The sequence below is a fragment of the Carassius auratus genome, chromosome 2, assembly GCF_003368295.1.
Source record: "Carassius auratus strain Wakin chromosome 2, ASM336829v1, whole genome shotgun sequence".
Lineage (NCBI taxonomy): Eukaryota > Metazoa > Chordata > Actinopteri > Cypriniformes > Cyprinidae > Carassius > Carassius auratus.
Window position 1 is genome coordinate 17,206,207 of NC_039244.1, and position 17,680 is coordinate 17,223,886.

A 17,680-nucleotide genomic window follows, 5' to 3' on the forward strand; every position below is an offset into this window, starting at 1 on the left:
CTGTGTGAACAATGCACTGACTTGTCTGCCAAAACCATAACCCTGTGTTTATGACCAATACCACTTCAGAAGCGAGGCTTGGGATTGTGTAATAGCACGACTGTCTTAACAGTGGAGTAATTATGGAATAACTTGGAAAAAATTTGCCTTTTAAACTCTGTGGCCTCTGAAGGATGGCTTACTGTTAGGGCTGGGTGATATCATGTGCATCTAGACAGTAAATCTGGATCTGTGATTACCGCTAAATCGCCATCACCTGCTTTTAAATTGAGCGCCATTTAATAGACAGAGCCGTAGATCACTGACAAGCTACACAATATCGTTCATTATCAAAGGCGATTCATCAGTGTTTTGCTGTGTTCAGTCAATGTGGGAGTTATTACGCGAGGGAGTTTTTATCCAATAAATGTTTTTTTTTCCCTATGACTGTGTGTCTATGAAGTACTTCCAGGTCTTGACCAAATTACAGTTGCATATCAATTTGCCATTTTATTTGTTATTTTGAAGAGCCTTACAGACTTCCGGAGCGAAAGAATCAAGAAAAACAGACACTGACAAAGAAAATAAACGAGTATTTATCTGCTTTGTCCCCAGACTTAAACCCCGTTGAAAACTTTAATCTTGCCTTTCTGTTTTTGCTGCTGGTCAGAGGTTTGAATCTTGCTGTGTAGTAGGGGTGCTCCGATCAAGATCGGCCGATCGTTAATGCGCATCTCGTCAGTAAAGCCGGTTTTTCTTCTCTATTAACAACGGCTCTGTGTAGTAACAGCTGCTCTATGTGAAATCACGCACCTGATGGAATTAACCGCTGATTAGAGAACCGGCTTTACTGACGAGATGCGCATAACGATCGGCCGATCGTGATCGGAGCACCCCTACTGTGTAGCTGTGGAAATCCCTGCAGACAGTAGATTGTCAGACCATCATTCCAGTTTGTTGATGATTTTACAGACAGCTCCCTCGCCTTAATCCTGGTTTGTGTGTGTCGTTATCAAATGAAAACTCAGAATACAGAAGCAATGGCTATAACTGATACAGCAGCAATCAGAAGCAACAGCAGGCAAGTGTATGAGTAAGACTATTATACACTCTAAACACAAGTCTGACTGTCTCCCTCAATCCGAAGGGGGCACAGCGATGTCCGTGGGGGGGCGCCAGGCCTGAGACAGACACAGGTAATAACACGCCCAGTAACCTGTCTCTATATAGAAATGGCCCAGTCCTCTGTTTACTAGTTGTAAAATGACTTCTCTTTTTTAACACAGTGACTTGGGCTGTTTCTAACAAGTTGCATAGGAAAATATTGACCGCTATCATGAGCTCGATAATATTTTCAGCCATGAGAATTTTTTTTTCAATTTTTATTTATAGAATGTAACATGTCATGATGTGGGGTTAGTCTGGAGGGCAGCCTGTGAACAGCCCGCAGCAGAAAACACCCTCTCCAATGGCACAGATGTCCCGGGAATAAAGAGATATTGTCTCGCAAGAATGACCAGCTTTGGGAAGCTCCTTTCATTTGCTTGTGGATGTTTGCGTCTCAAGTGATACAGCATTGTACTTGCAATACTGCTTTATTTTAATACCGCGTAGCATATTTTGCATGTGACTTCGTTGGCCTTTGTCGAAATGGGCCTACTTTTCGCTTGCTTCATTTGGCTTGCTCAGCTAAATATGTCTGTAGGCGTGTGTCTATGCACCCAGTGAGTTAACACATACACGCACACACACACACGCATGCATGCATGTCGTTTTCTCCTTTAACGTAAAAAAACTGCAGTGTTTTGGTGCACCACATTTTTTAGAAACAACGGGGAATTTCACCCTGAAGGAAGGTGATTGAGTTGGTTCATGTCACATGACCTGGTGCGCTTGCGTCATTCTGAAAAGCTGAGATGTTTTTAACTAGATGCGGTGCAGACAGGGCTGGAAAAACGAGCGCGTCTCTTCCATTATGAGTGCAAATACCGCATTTGAAATAACGAACTTGAGCGCAAAAAAGACGTGAATATGTGAACAAAATGTCATTTAATTACATTGATTTAATTCAATGTAAACATTGGTCAAAATGTTTACTTTCGGTTAAACGGCCAATATGATCATCCCTAACTGGCATTTAAACATAATATAGCATACAAAATTAATACATTTTAAGCCACACAAAGTCAACATGTTGGTATGTGATGAGTGGGGTGAGACTGGTGGGTCGAGCAGGTGTCGCTCATCTCCAATCACTCCACCGGCCTCACTTCGTTCCCATGGCTCTCGGCCCCGCCCCACTCGTCACATGGTATTTCTTGCTCGGAATCTGCCATAAAATAAAAGTTTATTGAACTTTGAAAAGGTGTATCTGCGTTATTATGCCATTATCATTATATTCGTTGAAACTGGTCTTAGAACGACAATATTATCGTTTATGGCGATAATTTCTTGGACAATTTATCGTCCAGCAAATTCTTTTATCGTGACATGCCTAAGTTCAAAGACTTCATCCTAGTGATAAAGGGAGAGGCATCTGTATCTGGTGGCTGTCCAACAGGGGGTCACAGAGGTCTGGCAGACTGGAAAAATCATGACACTCTCGTCTTGTGCCGAAGGGGCATCACTGAAGGATGTACCATCTGTTCCAGCCAATAGAAGAGGAGCTCAATTGCTTAAGGGCTAATTTTGTTGTTTGCTGCTCAGCATGATAGTGACCAAGACCAAAGTGAAGAGCTACACTGTCCCAACACCCCTTAGGCCGAGAGGGCACCTGTTGTGCTGGCAGTCCGTTGAGGTCTAATTTATGAAACACAGCTGTAGCCTGCAGTGACTTGTGTTGACCTCTCAACTTTGCTGGACGGCTGTGTGATCTGGGGCTGGATTCACAAAAATCTTCTTAAGAAAAATTCCACAAAAGTTCTAAGAATGTTCTTAGAACTTAGAACAAGTGCAATTATTGAAAAATTCTTAAGGTCTCAAATATATTCTTAAGACTCTTGATTTTTTTCATCAGAAGAAAATAACTATAGCCATTATCTGTTATTTATAAAATCTTTAATATGTATTGTCTTTTTGAGCTTCCTGCAAATTACCCTAATAATCAGAAGCTCAACAAACACTTTTTTTTTTCAATATTAATTTGAAATAACCCAATAAATGAATAAAATAATTCTTACTTTTGGGGATTTAAGACTGGGGCTGTCGTAAATTTCAGAAGTTATTTACGATTATTTTTAAGGTAAATTTTTGGGAAAAATATTTTTACAAAATATTTGTCCCTTTTTTTGTAAAGTTCAATTTGGTGATTTGTATGGAAGTTTATATCATTTCCATCAGGCTGAGCTAATTCAACTACGAGATGTGAGCATTTCCTACATATATGCCTATATAAAGATGGTGAACCCTGTTAAGTTTGGAAAAATGTTGAATAAATTGTCCTGAAAGAGTCTGAGAAAAATCCAAAATTCAACTAGGTTTGATTTCTTCAATGTGAACCCCATAGACATATTGTACTGGACTATTTAATACAAATCCACTGATACAAAGCTAGCAGACATAGGAAAGGTATGGCGACGGAAGCGTGGGTAATTGAGTTTCCTTCCACTCAGCACTGTTTATACAGGGCTTTTTCTTTTTCATTTCTTGAAAAGACGTCTGTGTGGATTTGTGAGCGATGGTGGAACAGTGATGTGATTGTATAGAGGAAGGTTTGAGCGTCCTTTCTCAGCTAAGAAGAATATTACTGACCAGGAGCCAGCACACATCGAGTGTGTTTATATAAACTCTGTTGTCCTTCTGCTCTCTCTCTCTGTTCTCTCGCTAACTCACACACAGAGTCTATTCATACAAGCCCTCACACATACACACACACACAGAAGCTATTTATACGATGTCTCTTACCTATGGCATGTGCACGTTTTAAAAAAAAACATTGTAGCATCAGATATCAGCACCGTTTCAATACCTGAATTTAAATTGATGTACCAAATCAATGTTAAAATGTAATTCAAATTAAGTGAAAGTAATAAATATATAGGCTACATTTATCAATAAAACAAAAGTGTATTTATATACATAGAAATTATATAACGTGTAAAAAGTAGTTATTAGTGATTGATTTAAATTAAATATAGTTTTATAAATATAAAGTGTAATCATGTGTTTATAATCAAAGTATTATTGGTTTTATTATTTAGCAAATTAAATGTATATACATGATTATTTTACATATAAATATTTGTCATTTTTTTAACAAATATTGGGGATGATTATATTTTATGAAACTTTACTAAATTTTATTTACTCTATTTAAATTCATTAAAAAATCAACACTGCTAAGTGTGTCTGTTGCATCAGGGAAATGGAGGGTTTGGAGAGTTAGTGAGAGGGTTTGTGTGTGTGTGTGTGTGTGTGTGTGTATTAGGTTTCATCAGTGAAAGGCCAGCGGGTCGACTGAAGGACCTATAGCTCAGCTGCAGTGATATGTCAGTGGAGTTCAGTCAGATCAGGTCTTTCCCTCCACAGCGGCGCCAAGCTGCCTTGCCTGGCACACTATAGAACCACTCACTGGAAGAAAGCATGTTTAAATATTTACTACAAAACATATATGGTTATTGTCTCTACATTGAGACATTGTTAACATTGCAGGGGCCGTATTAATAGTGTTTTTCTTTAGCAGTCTTGAGGAAATGAATTAAGGTCTGGGGAGTATGGGAAACATTTACATCAACACTCACAATGCATTGTCAAGAATCAGACAATTGCAACTTTTACAATAGCTTGTGTTGCGATAGGTTGGTTTTGTTTGTTTGTCCACAGCAGAAACTTTTTAGTTTTAATCTCTAGTTCAGCTTTACTTTAAATGAACGGATATAGAAATTGTGTGAAATACGGTTGCTAATAGATGACTGATATTGACATCGTTTTGTATGTTTTTACTGTGCACTTTAATGAAATCAGCCATGAAAACGTTTTTCGTCAATTATAGAAAAAATAACCACTATATATGAAACCAATATTATAATAATAATAATAAAAGACTAATTGTGGCCGATATGGTCTTCAGTGTGTTCTGCATCTTTGTTGGCTTTTTCACCAAATTTGGTGATTTGAGACTCCAGAGGTCTGTTTATCATGTTTTTATTCACCATTTGCTTGCTGACCTATGTAAAAGGACCCTGCATATGACATTAGACTTGATGGTCTGGTCTGATAAGCTTGAAGAAAAGGAGCTCACCATATCATTTTACTACCAGCTTGCTTTTGCTTTGCTCGGGACCCGGGTGTATAGACGAGCATTGTTTTTAGGATGCCACCGTTCCCACCAAATACCTACAAAAAAGCTGTGGATTTTACCGTGCGGTGTTACTTTTGTCCTGTGTACCACCGTTTAGATGTGTTTTCCTGGGATTGAGGCCCATGGGAATAGCTTTGCCCCATGCTGTAGATCTGATAGCCAAGCCGGTTATTGTTGTGTTGTTGCTCTTGGAGATTTGTTTCCATTAACCAGAGGTGCTGCTCAGCTGAGAGAGTTAGCTGAGTACACACAGACAGGAAGATGTCATTCATCTCCATTACAGACAGCAGAGTCAGCTGAGCGCAGAGGGAGAGGGGGTGGAGCTGAGAGGCAGAAGGGGCGGGGCCAATGAAGAGGGCTGATCTTTTTTTCTTTTCTGGGCCTGAGAAGGTTCATTGAGTTCATCAGCACATTGCAAATCTCTCACTCTCAAACCTTCTAGCTCAAAGCAAATATTCTATAGAGCCATGATTTTTCCATCAGGTGTTTTTGCATGTAGGTTTCATGAGGGGAATTATAAATGAGCCAGATTTTCAGTGTTTAGCGAGTTGGCAGTAATCATACACAACTGTGTTGTTACTGGGGGGTCGTTGGTGGTGGTGGGGGGGTGGTTGGGTGAGACTAATAAAAAATACAAATGACAAAAGCGCAAAATGTCCTTTGCAGACTTTCTATGCACTGCAGTTTAGTGTTCAGGACATTTTTTCACACCTCTTGAGGGAGACATATATGGTTTTATTAATTTACAAAAATTACTATTGCAATGATACTTCACATGATTGTTTATACAAAAGGCATGTGTACAAATAACACAATTGAAGGAAAAAGTGCTAAGATGAAATGTTTTAATCATATTTACTTTGTCTAATTATACATTACATCAGTCTTTTACTCTCATCTGAGGACTAACATTCATTTCATGCTCTTGGGTGTCGGAGTATGACTTGCCAAACTGAAAAACTTCCCCATGCTTCCCCAGAAAACCTGGAAATACCAGCGTTCAAGTTTATGCAAGCCTAGCATAGTTTAAATAGTCATAATGATGCTTTGGCCGTTAACATTTGCAATGCAAATCTCCTCATATAAATGTCTACTATTGATTTTCATATCAACCGTTTCTAGTTTACAGGTTCATCAAAGCAGTTTGTGGTTTCCTTTTGTGTCCTCTTGTGTACAGTGTAGAGTTGAATCCGGATCACAACTTGCATACGTAAACATCCGGGTTATTGACCGTCTTTCTGAATGAATCACTGTCATTCACATATCAAGTAGTAGTGAGAACTACAAACAAGATCCATGCTAATGCCAAACACATGTTTTTCTGGCTCACAATTACTTGGAAGGGAAACATTAACTAGAGACTGTCCCTCAAACACACACACACACATATTAATTATGCCTTGTTAAAGAACTGAACTGGCAGAATTCACTCCAGTGCTTGACCGCCTGCCTGATATGGATAGTGAGCTCATTGTTTTCATAATTCTTCCATAACAATGTACTGTGTTCATTTTTTCCTAAAGCAAGAGGACTCCCTGACTCACGTGTGCTCAATGCGGTTGGCATCGCAGATTTCCACTGATTCACTTCTTTTGGCTGGTTAACATTTCCTCTTTTTTTATCTTATTGCTGTTACATCCCATTGTCTGATGTTATGGGGCCAGAAAAAGAACATCTTGCTCTCATGTAAGGAATTGAAACTTGGAATAGAAAGGATTCTGTGTGCCTTACACCTTTCATATGTAAATGCATGCAAAACAGACTATATATATATATATATATATATATATATATATATATATATATATATAATATGGGATTATATATATATATATATAATATGGGATTATATAGGGATATATTGTTGAAGAGTTGAGTAAAGTGAATAAAAGTAGTAATAATTACCATCAGTAAACCTATGGCAATGTGAGTCTGGTTTTCTCTTTGGGATTGAAGAGTCTTTGAAATTTTTAGCCGCTGGTCTGTGCGCATGTTTCAGTGAGCCTTTTCTGCAGTGGTGTCAAAAGTACTGGCATTCATTACTCAAGTAGAAGTATAGATACTAGGGTTTAAAAAGACTTTTGTAGAAGTTGAAGTATCAACTCAAGCTTTTTACTCAAGTAAAAGTGTAAAAGTACTGGTTTAAAAAACTACTTAAAGTATCAAAGTAAAAGTAATGTAAGGGGGAAAAAAATGCCATTAAGAACAAAAGCTTAGGCCGCACCACAGGGGCCTATTGTACACTACCCCACCTCCTCAAAAAACATTTTTCTAAAGGCCATAGGCCATAATGACTATAATGTTGTATTAAAATGTTCATGTTGAAAAATTTGGGATGCACTAGGCTTCCTGTTTCAGCCGCATATATGAAAATACAAAAATGGTGTGCACATCCCAAACATCCAATTAGGACGCAGGTGCAAGACAACTAAATGATATAGACAAATAAAGAAGTGAAGTCTGAACACTGAAAACTACTGCTCCAGAGGAATTTAATCAAGCAACGTTTCGACCTTCAGGTCTTCATCAGCTGCATATATGCCCACTTAAAATGAACGCACTTTAGTACAATGCAAATACATTAAAGGACTAGAGATATGATGACTAGTTGCCAATAAGTATTGTTATGGTGCAAAAAGTCAAACTTCAGAGGCTTGTCATCAATAACTTGTGATTAATCAAAAACTAAAACTGAAAAAGAAATCATAATCCTGATACTTTCTTGATTGATAGCTTCTTGTATTTGGTACATACGTCTGCTATGTCCAGTGTTCGGGGGGGAACGAGTTACAAAGTTGGTATAGCCTACTTATCACAACATTGTCAATCACATCGTCAATCGAAAACGCTAATTTATTAAAACGTCTCGCTACCGAACTACCTACAGTAGCTTAAATTTGTGGAGGACGAAGAAAAAGCACTCATTTGGTAAATGAGCCAGTGAGAAATAATAAGTTTTAAGTAGGGTCCAGTGCCTTTTCAATACTTTAAAAATGGTACCGGCTCCTAAACGGTGCCTGAACCGATACTTAAAAAAAAAGAACCAAAAAAAACTATGGATAACTTTAAAGAACATTACAAATATTTAAAATAAATCCATAGCTTGTTGTGCAAGTTGTGCTTCCCTTAATCTAAGGCTAATAAATGTATTTCACAATCTGGGTCATTATTTAATACAAAACCACACATAATGTTTCTACTGTATCTCTGTCACTCACTCTGATATTTAGTTAACATGAGTGCTGTCTGTCACTGTCTTAAATCAGTTCTGTGAATTACTGTATGGTCATTCTTTATGAAGTAGCAACAATGTCGTTTTTAAAATACAGTACTATGCAAAAGTCTTATGGAAAAATTAGTATTTTCTCCCCAAAAAGGGTTTTAAGCCAGTTATTTATATCTTTTGCTGTAGTGAGTCAGTAGGAAATATCAGTTTGCCATTAATTTTAATAATAATCTAGTGCGATTTTGAATGCACAAGCAGTTTGAGAAAGGCAAAATGAATGTTTGGAAATGTAAACTGATATTTTATACTGACACATTACAGCAAAATATATAAATAACTGTCCGAACACCATTCTTTTAAGTGAAAATACTAACGTGTCTAAGACTTTTGCACAGTAGTGTATGTATAAAGTACGTATGATTAAATTAAGTATATTTAAATAAGTGTAATTAAAGTATGTGTTCGTTCATATGTGTTATGGGCTAGATTTTCGCTGGAGGAAACGGCTGTGGTGTGATGAGCGAAAACTTTACAGATGAGAAACCGACTGCTACCTCGTGACCTTTTGTAAACTGTATTTATGACAAAGAACTGCACAGATATGGATATTCTAACAATCTACCAATAAACACATACCTTGTGTCCTCTGTTTGTTTAAGTGCGCATGCGCTGCTCCGTTCGCGGTCTGCGCCTCTGTGGATTGAAGAGCGCGCTGAAAGATGGGAGGAGACCGGTCTGACGCTGGTTTCATGTGAAATTTAAGCGGACTGACTCTGAGTCGATCGGATACCGGTTCCATACCCAACCCTACTTTTAAGAAATATATTTTTTGACAAACGAACCCAAAACTGTCTATGTCCTGGCTGGACTGTGATGTGATTTGTGTCACGTGCAAGTGCGATGGATCGCGTACAGACCAATAGGGTGTCGGAATGGTATATGTTTATACTTCTCATCCAACCACAGTCAAATTCACTCCATCCGGATGGCGCGATTTATCTGGATAGGTTTTTTTTTTTTTTTTTTTTTGAATGATGACAAGCCGGAATGAAAACAAGCCGAAATGAAATAGCAGTAACGAAGCTATTTTTAAAATGTAAGGAGTAGAAAGTACAGATACTTGCCTGAAAATGTAAGGAGTAGAAGTAAAAAGTCGGCTGAAAAATAATCACTCAAGTAAAGTATAGATACCCCAAATTAAGTATTTGTACTTCGTTACTTGACACCTCTGCTTTTCTGTAAAGGTGACATAACACACACACGATTTCTGCCAGTCTCATGTTAATCATGAGTACCTTTAGAGTAGTATTGCCTCCTTTATATCTCCATATAAAATTTGTTTATTTATAACAAAGCATTGCAGCTTTATTCTTCTGAAACAGTTGAGCTCCTGGAGACGTGTAGTGGGTGGAGCTAAAGAGTCGCGAGCACGTTAAGCTTTCCTGTAGCGATCATCTGCCACTGTGACAACGTCATAAATACAACAGTAAACTTTATTGACTTAAATGTTATTAAATTTGTTTATAAAACATTTTCACCTAAATGCCAGGAACAAACGAACACACTTGCACAAGTCCTGTGCACCGGTGGCGATGACTTCCATAATCGAATGAAGCATGTTGATAGGTGTGCTCTCGCTCTGGTTGAAGTGTGCGCACACTCTTCCAGGAGAAGGGCCCATATAAGGAATTCTGACCTTTATGACATCATACAGGGCCATACTCAGTTAAACTTTCTGAAACTTTTAGGTCGAACATTGAAGGAGTGTATTTCACACAGAAATACTCCGTCATATGTCCATTAGGGCCTTCACTTTTAGTTTGAAAATCGATTGCACAATCGATCTGACCAACCAAAAAAAGGTTTCGAAAATGAAAATGGGGAATCGATTTTAACCAAATATGTACACTGTTAATTTTAAAACAATTAAACAATAAAAAATATATGTAACAAAACTCACAAACAAGCAGTAAAAGGAAATAAAGAATTCCGAAAGTGCAGTATGCCTTGCAAAAGCTAGACAGAAAATACCAGCAATTTAATGCGCCTATAAGACCTCTTATGCTGCATTGCGTTCACACCAAACGCGAACAGAGCGTCTGGCGCGAATGATTTCAATGTTAAGTTAATGTAAAGACGCCTTTACGCGCGTCTGGAGGTCTCGCGGCGCTGTAGACGTGAATTTGCGTCATTCGCGCATCTAGTTAGAGGAGATTCTAAGTTATGAAAAGGACCGTTGCAAACTGACAGCGACCGGCTTTTGTGGTGGAAAATGGGCAGTATTACCACCACCTGGCGCAGCTGTAACGTTACCTGACTGTCCCTGGGACATCAGTGCGGTCAGAGTGCATCTTCTCAACAGCTGGACATATAGTGAATAAAAAAACGCTCTGCTCGACATATCAACTTTTTTTCCTGTCCAATAAATTTGTAATGGTGTCGGTTACATTCAATAAAAAAAAGAAATAAAAGTCAATTTAAAGTTTCATTTTTTTTGAACCGTTGTTTGAAATGGATTGAATTATTATTTAAAATAATCTTGGAGATTTTTGAATTGCCTATATCATAAATGCAGCCGGGTTGAAGCCTGCACTGATGTTTTTCTTTTGTTATGGCAGCCGTCCCCTCTGCATATATATTTTTGCTGTTTGTTATTCTGCACGAAACATCATGCCAATAAATAAGAAATGGCTATTGCTGACTTGTGCGTTTCCAGCGGTCTCTTTACGTTCGTCCATTATTTGACACTGAAAGAAACATCCTTTTTTTTTAGACATGTAAAATCGATTTTACAATTAGATTCAATGAAGACTTATGTCTTAAAAATTGAAAATGATTTTTTTCACAAGAGTAACAGCCCTAATGTCCATAACTTGTTTTTTTTTTTACTTTTTGTCATGTTTTGCATGAGAATCCAGCATTAGACCTAGACACTTAATACAGTTCCTTTATACATCAAAATCTCTAAACTTTAGGAATTAAATGTATGCATCTTATTTTAGCACAGTTAATAAAATATAAATATCTCTAAATATCATTCATTAACCTCTGTACAAATTTACCTTCTTTTTTTTAAGAAATTAATATTTTTATACAGCAAGGATGCATTCAAGTGACTGTAAACATTCATAATATAACATATTTCTATTTTGAAGCAAAAGAGACATTTTCTAAAAAATATATTATATTATATTGTTTAATACCATTAACATGTCACTTTGCTTTTATAATAAATATTTTGCAACCACACTTGTCTGTTGTAATATTGTTGACAAGCAGGAGGAACCTTAGATATATTTAAATATCTGTGCATTTAATTATGTGGACATCCTCTTTTCCTTTACCCTCTTCCCTTCTCCCGTCTAGCCACTGTAGTGATTAAACATGATTCATGAAACCCTAGTTAGTCATTTAAACATCTGAGGGGGAGCTGTGACCCATCGTTTTGTTTGTTCCTCATTTTGAGCTCTTTTGGAGCCATTGGATGAGAAAGTTGTAATGTAGTTAGTAATATGTGATGTGATTGGAGAAACCAGATCTGATTTGTATGTCACTTATAACCCCATGAACCTTGATTCCAGAGAGAATTCTAGATTTGTCCAGATTTGTTTTCCAGAGTTGAACTGGAAAACTAAACTGTTGCATAGGTCTGTCAGCTAATAGGCAAATGTGTGCAGGGTCTCAATGTTCCTATCCACATCAGGGGATTTTGGCTTTTATCTGGTTCCTCTTTTATGGTTTCAGCTCCTTTAAACGATGTGGGACTCTTAGCTTTTAATGTATGTCACACAACCTCAGAGGAGACATCACAGGTTAACACCTAAACAGAACACAAGCTTGCTTATCCAATGGAACGAGAGTGAAAGTTTCTTCTGAGGCTCATGGTTTATAACCGATTTGAAATTGTCTTTGTGTGGAGTGTTTCATTTTACTTTTCAGTTAAACTACCTTCTCCTATGCCTCCTAACTAAAAGGGTCTCATTCATTAACCATGCATACACACATTTATGTGTGAATTTTGTAAACAAACTTTTCCTGAACAAATCATGATTCACTTTGAACAACTCGTTCTAAAAATATATAAATGGAGATGGGTGGGTGTCAGTCCCCAAAATCATTAATATTAAGATGAAATTAAGAACAAATTCATGTGAATACATACGTTTTGTAAATTTGGCCGCAATAAGAATTATTCACATACACTGAAAAAAGTCTAACATTGCTGTTATTCGTTTAATGTGTATTTTGTCGTTGAAATAGCTTAAAATTATTGTTTTTTTCATTTAAACTAAACGTTTTAGTTTATATTTATGGTTGAATCCATTTTTTTTACATGGATACAATATGATTTGCAGCGGGACATTAAACTGAATTTATTCATTTGATCAAAGCAATTTTATTAAATTAAGCATGGTTTGCACATGCGCATTGCTGAGTTGGAGTTCCGCTCTCTGACCACCTGACCTGTTTATTTAAAGAATTTAAAACAAAAAAAACGTCCGTTACAGTTGAACTGTGTGTTAAGCGGCGGCTGCAGTAACTTACACTTCAACAGACCCCTCCAGGCTGGCTGAGAGACACAGAAGAACTACGAGCAACTCTGAAGAAGGTAAAATAATCAACTTTGTATACCCTTAATGTTTATTTATTTTTTTCTTTCAATTAACGTTTTACCTGACTGGCCTTGACTCGTAATTTCAGCATTCACGCTCGATAGTATGTAACTATCACTAGGATATCACTATTATTTCTAAATGCATAATTATGCTAGACATTTTTTTCCCGCTGAATTTCTGACACTTGAAATGCAGTAGTAAATCCCCAGGTTCAAGCTTCAAAGTTCATGGATGCAAACAGCGCGCTTTTCGACACCTCCCGCTTTTTTCGCGTCAGTCTGCATGACTTGTGTGAATCGTGCAGTTCTGAGAGGTTCTGATTATAATTTCACAAAGTCATCTGAAGTCATTCCATAGCTTAATCTGAGGGACAGAATTATATTTAGATCATTAAATTACAGTTTACGGAAACTCGTCTTCCCTCTCCCTGCGGCTGTCAATCATTCTCCATTTTATATTCAAACCGCGCGCCTCGTCCGTTACAGCAGGATCGAGCAGGATACACGGTAAAACTCTCTCCAATATGATATATTCACATTATGATGCTTGATCTGTAGATAAAGGGCTGTGGATTTGCATAAAATGATTATTTTGTTGGAGTTTTTTGCTGTTTTTAAACGACTCGCCACGGTGTGTCTGTTAGATCACACATTACAAGAACTATGAATTGGCATCAAACCAACAATAAATGGAATTTAAAACCGTGAAGAAACAAATGATCGATAAACTGTTGGACAGATATACACGAGGATTTGTGCGCTCGACATTTAATCGCTTTGTGCCGTGAACGAATCGTTCGATTTAACCGGTTCTTCTTAGTGAACCGTTTGAACCAGTTCACCAAATCGAACTGAATCGTTTGAAACGATTCACGTCTCCAATAAGCATTAATCCACAAATGACTTAAGCTGTTAACTTTTTTAATGTGGCTGACACTCCCTCTGAGTTAAAACAAACCAATATCCCAGTGTAATTCATTTACTCAAACAGTACACTGACTGAACTGCTGTGAAGAGAGAATTGAAGATGAACGCCGAGCCAGATTACAAACGAACACGCCCACTGCTGGAGCGGTTCTCTTTCTCGAGTCAAGAACCAGTTGCATCAGTTTTCCGATCAGCAGTACGTACACTGAACCGAGAATCGTTTCTGTCGGACACGTCCGATTTGATAACCGATGAGCTGATGATACTGCGCATGCATGATTCAGCGTGAAGCAGACTGACACACAGAGCGTCTGAACCGAACTGGTTCTTTTGTTATTGATTCTGACCTGGCGAAACGTAAGTTTATTTCATAACAAATACATTGCAATAAATTATGTATAGTAAGTGGATTACGATTTCAGCCCTTATAACATCTAATTTATTTACTTTATATCTTCAAGACTTAAATCCTCATGCACATTATTGCTGTTACTGTATTCGGTGTGTTGTTGCAAAACTTAATTGTAAACTTTCCATGATTATGAGGTTTTTAACTGACTAAAGTTATGATTACGGACTTTATATTTGATAGACTTCTCTAATGACGTCAATACGTTGAGCGTAAAAGAACAGATGGACTGGGTTTTTTTTTTTTTTGACTTAGGTCTCTGCAGAGCAAAAGTGGGCATTTATCACCTTGTGAGTGTTTTCAAACTGCTGGGTGTTTCTAAATCATGCAATTAAAATGATCACCCTTACCCAACCCCACCCCTAAACCTAACATCACTATGACATTAGCCAATCAGGTATCATGGTGTAAAAACACCCTGATTTGGTAACTCCCATTACATTCCTGCAGAGACCTATGCTGTTTTTTTTCAACCGTTTTATTGAATCGAACTGCCCAAAATACTTTTTGACTCCATTTTACATGTGTTTGCATCCCTGAAACTCTGAAACTTGACTAATGGTAATGGTTACTTATGCTATCAATAGCTAAAGGTCCTATGTGATCTTTTATTTACACTCCTAATTATCTTGTGTTCAGTATTTATCAGCCATAATATTACAAGGCGCAGCTATTTGTATCTGGTAATGTTAGTTTGCTACACTATTAACAGCATTTACATGTGGTAGAAATTTACCAAAATTTTAGCCAGCTTTCCTAAAATCATAAAATAAAGTATAAATCTATTAATGTTAAATGTTGGGTATTCTTAATTTGTGTATGATGTTAGTAGTTAACACACTTTGATGGCTGAAACTTAAATCATGTTTTCTCTTTCAGCTTCAGGGAAGCAGCCACCAATCAGCTGTTCCTGCTGTGCAAATTATTTGGAATCTCCTGCCAGTGATCATTGCTTGTGGTAAGTTCTATTTCCAATGTCATGAGGACGTTTGTGATAATTAGGCATCCTAAAGTGTAAAATTTTCTCTCATCTGGGAAGTTGTCTACCAGATCTACTAAGTAAAACTAGATCATCACTTTTAATTTAGTCACATCCCTTGTAATGAACATTTGATTATTTTGATTTGCTAATCAAATGTTTTGTTTTGAAAGTTTAGATTGTATAAGAGCTTGGCACATTATGATCTAACATGAAATCGGGAGATTTTCTGAAATTATAACATATTTTCTTTCTTTTTTTGTGCAGGATAATGAGGTTGAAGAACTGGAGCAGACAACCATGGCGATCTTTATCACTGGGAAAGAGGATCCTCTCCATCCACCTAAAGACATTAAAATTGTTGTCGAAGGAAAAGAGGTCCTGAACGAGTTGCCATCGGTTGCTGGGCTCATATATACACTAAACCTAAAATATCCAAAAAGGCTACAGTTCACCTTTGAATTTGTGCAAAAGGTCCTGATGGAGCTTGATGGAATAAAGATGACCCCAAAAGTCACTAGACTGACCACCCAGCTGTACAGGGATTAATTGTATAATTGCATAATTGTTACATTTTATTGTGTTTTTACAGCCAAGACTTTAGATCCTTTTAATAAAAAGGTTGTACTAACAAGGCTGCATTTTCACTGCAGCATTTACAAATGTGGCTGCCCAAGTTCGATGGCTACCAGGTACAAAGGTTGAATAAGGCCAAGTCTTATGAACAACTGAAGAGACTGATTGCAGTGTTTCAAGTATTTCTGCTGTCAATCTTCATACATTTGAAGCAAATGTTCAATGTTGTGAGTTTATTGAACAATAAATGTGTTCTAAAGGAAAAGTGTTCTGAGTAGTCATTGATTAAAATGTATTGAAATCATTAATTAAATAAAATAATTAATTTAATCGGACCTATAAAAATTAGTTTGTTTCAAACTAAAATAATTTATTTAATTTAACCTATACATATTAGTTTAGTTGGTTTGTTCTAATTTAAAAAAATTAGTTTGTTCCAACCTAAAATAATTAGATTGATCAACCTTTAAAAAGTGGTTTGCATGGATTTAAAATTTTCAAGTTAAACTAAATTAAATTATTTACATTGAGTCAATGTCAAATGTTTCGTGTGATTGATTACTTCAATTTTTTTAAGTTGATACAAGGTTTTTATTTTTTCAGTGTAATCATTATTGAATGAGGCCCACTGACTTCTGAAAAGTGTAAACATGGTCATGGTTTAAACGCTTTGCTCATTATTAGATCAGTCCGTTTGTGGCTTAACAAATGATGTTATTTTGTTTTTGGGGAAACCTGTTTGGAAATAATCATTATTATTTTTTACAATTCATTTGATGGTCCTAATGGTCAAAAAATACTCATTAACGTAAATGACTTTAAACCAACTGCTACATTGAATCTACTGAGACTCCAAATCTTAAAATATAATACTAAAATAAAGAATACAATATTTATTTATTTTTTTATTTTTTTTATTTTTTAAAGCTACTTTAGCAACTTTAGTAAACAAAATGTATGCAAACCCATGATATGCAGGAGTAGACCTTGGACAAGATGTGCTGTTAATAGGTTACAAGCAGCTGATAAAGTGCATACTCTCTTCCCAGTGCGATATTATATGGATGCATTAGTTACATTTGAGTGAACTGTTTGCTATAGCTTGCCATCAATTTGTCCTAAAGCCCTTCTCTGGTTTCATGTGTTTGTCAGTCATGCTCTTGTTGTGTTTTTTTCACTTGACTGACCGTATTGAGGTTTGTGCTGACGATAGCTGTGTATTACTCACTCCTTCCTGAAAATGTGTGGGGACCCTCCCCTACAGAGGCCCATGGCCAAGAATGTAATACACACTTCTGCAGCATTTGAATACAGCACAGTAATTTCCAACCACACGTGCATTTCTCTCTCCACAGGGAGCAAGACACCTGATCTAAGCTGTCTCAGCGGAGAGAGAAAACAAGACAAAAATAGATTGAAATAAAACCCCCAGACAATCATTCCTTCACTTTTTCCCCCCATTTCTATCATCAACCCACCTATTCTTTTTTTTCACATTAGGTATAAAACACTAAGACTCTGACTTCACCTTTATTCATGCTTTTCTCGTAGTTTGCATATTTAACATGGTTATGAAAGTGTGATTATTCATTCACTGAATCTTACTCATATTGTTTAATAGTACGTAATAGGTTTCTGTATCTTGGTGCAGAGTAAAAGTCAAACCTCAG

The 17,680-nt window shown here is 36.9% G+C and overlaps 2 long non-coding RNA genes across 2 annotated transcripts in view; both read left to right on the forward strand.

Moving 5' to 3' along the window:
• The window catches only part of LOC113118303 (uncharacterized), a 53,206-nt gene that overhangs the window by 15,009 nt on the left and 20,517 nt on the right, over positions 1-17,680 (forward strand). The window lies entirely within an intron of this gene.
• On the forward strand, positions 12,709-16,275 carry LOC113118309 (uncharacterized). The gene is made up of 3 exons (XR_003294302.1): positions 12,709-13,113; positions 15,335-15,413; positions 15,702-16,275. It is a non-coding gene; the product is annotated as an uncharacterized LOC113118309 (long non-coding RNA).